Here is a 2,730-nt window from a genome sequence, read left to right on the forward strand (position 1 = left end):
GCATCGCCGTTTAGCCCATGTCAATATGAGATCTTTGCAAAGTCTTCTCAAGGGGGACCATGTCCGTGGACTAACAAACGTTAGTTTTGCCAAAGATCGTGCTTGCAGTGCTTGTATCGAAGGAAAGCTTCATGAGAAGGCTCACCCTCCCACGACTCTTATTTACTCGAAGAGGCCGTTGGAGCTCCTTCATTTAGATATCTTTGGGCCTCCATCCTTTGATAGTCTTGGGGGTAGAAAGTACTGCTTGGTAATTGTGGATGATTATTCTAGATACACGTGGGTGTATTTATTCAAGAGGAAGAGTGAGACCCAACAAACAGTCATTGACTTTGCAAATGAAGCCCAACGTCAACACAATACAAAGATCTTGACAATAAGAAGTGACAACGGCACCGAGTTCAAGAACTACACCTTGGATGAGTTTCTCAGTGATGAGGGGATCAAGCATCAATATTCCGCACCTTACACCCCTCAACAAAATGGTGTTGCGGAGAGGAAGAATCGGACGTTGATGGATGCGGCAAGGACCATGATGGCGGAGTTCAAGTCTCCATACAACTTTTGGGCCGAAGCCATCAACACCGCGTGTCATGCTTCAAATCGGCTCTATCTTCGCAAAGGCTTGAACAAGACTCCATATGAGATCCTCACCGGTAACAAGCCCAACCTCAAGTACTTTCGGGTGTTCGGGTGTAAGTGTTTCATTCTCAAGAAAGGTGTTCGTTTGTCTAAATTTGAGACTAGAGCTCATGAGGGCATATTTGTTGGTTATGCTACAAACTCCCATGCTTACCGTGTTCTCAATAAGTCCACGGGACTTATTGAGGAGACGTGTAACGTGGAGTTTGATGAAAATAACGGCTCCCAAGTGGAGCAAAGTGGTACTTGTGATGTAGGTGATGAAATTCCTCCCCAAGCCATAAGAAGAATGGGTATTGGTTATATCCTACCCATTGAGGAACCCCTTGTGGCCGAAGGAGAAGGACAATGCTCCACTCAAGTGGAGCCATCACCAACCCAAGACCCACACGCTTCCGAAGAACAAAGTGAAGGCCCTCAACCTCATGAACAAGATCAAGGGCAAGATCAACCTTAAGATGGTGGTGATCCACCAAATGATGCCCAAGGGCAAGTTCTTCCCCTCGAGCTAGTTCAAGATCAAGAACAAGCTCAAGACGATGCTCAAGATGATCAAGTTACCCCTCCTCACTTCACTTCCGAGGAGGAATTGGAGCGTCGTGCCGCTAAGATCGCTTCCAAGCTCACCACCAAAGGTCATCTCATGGAGAATGTGGTTGGAAGCCTAAGAAAGGGGGTAAGCACTCGTAGACAATTAGCAAACTATTGTGAACATCATGCGTTTGTTTCTTGTGTCGAACCCCAAAAGGTTTATGAAGCGCTTGAGGACCCGGATTGGCTCAACGCCATGCATGAAGAACTCAACAACTTCGAACATAACCAAGTGTGGAAGTTAGTGCCAAGGCCAACCGGGAATCATAATGTCATTGGAACCAAGTGGATATTCAAGAACAAGCAAGACGCTCATGGAATCATTGTTCGCAACAAGGCTCGTCTAGTGGCACAAGGCTACTCCCAAGTCGAGGGTATCGACTAAGGTGAAACCTTTGCCCCCGTTGCTCGCCTTGAATCTATTCGTTTGTTGATTGCTTATGCTTCTCATCATAGTTTCACTTTGCAACAAATGGATGTGAAGAGTGCCTTTCTTAATGGTCCCATAAATGAGTTGGTATATGTCAAACAACCCCCCGGGTTCGAAGATCCCTATTTCCCCGATCATGTGTATCAACTCCACAAGGCGCTCTATGGCCTTAAACAAGCCCCACGTGCGTGGTATGAGCATCTTACGGAGTTGTTACAAGATCGTGGATTCGAAATCGGGAAAATCGACCCCACTCTTTTTACTAAGAAGGTCAAAGGGGAGTTGTTTGTGTGCCAACTATATGTTGATGATATTATTTTTGGTTCCCCTAACAAAGCTTTCAATGAAGAATTTGCCGCTCTCATGACCTCAAAGTTCAAGATGTCTATGATGGGAGAGTTGAAGTTCTTTCTCGGATTCGAAATCAAACAAAGAAGAGAAGGAACCTTCATCAACCAAGCCAAATACACTCAAGACATGCTAAAGAGATTCAAGCTAAGTGATGTCAAGCCGGCTTCCACTCCAATGCCCACCAAGTGCCAACTTGACATTGATCCCAATGGTAAAGCAGTGGATCAAAAGGTATATCGCTCTATGATTGGATCCTTGCTTTACCTTTGTGCATCTAGACCGGATATCATGTTGAGTGTGGGAATATGTGCACGGTTTCAAGCCGCACCTAAGGAAAGCCACTTTGTGGCGGTCAAGCGAATCTTTCGATATTTGGCTCATACCCCAAACTTTGGCCTATGGTACAAGAGGAGCAAACTTCAATCTTGTAGGTTTTTCGGACTCCGATTGGGCGGGAGACAAAGTGGATAGGAAGTCCACTTCCGGAGGGTGCCAATTTCTTGGTTGCTCTTTGGTAAGTTGGTCTTCCAAAAAGCAAAGTTGTGTGTCTCTCTCGTCCACCGAAGCGGAGTATGTGGCGGCCGGAAGTTGTTGTGCACAACTTTTATGGATGAGGCAAACTTTAAAGGATTACGGTGTCATTTGTGACAAAGTGCCTCTTTGGTGTGACAATGAAAGTGCTATCAAGATTTCTCTCAACCCGGTGCAACACTTCA

Source organism: Aegilops tauschii, chromosome 2 (genome assembly GCF_002575655.3).
Source record: "Aegilops tauschii subsp. strangulata cultivar AL8/78 chromosome 2, Aet v6.0, whole genome shotgun sequence".
In the NCBI taxonomy this organism is placed as follows: domain Eukaryota; kingdom Viridiplantae; phylum Streptophyta; class Magnoliopsida; order Poales; family Poaceae; genus Aegilops; species Aegilops tauschii.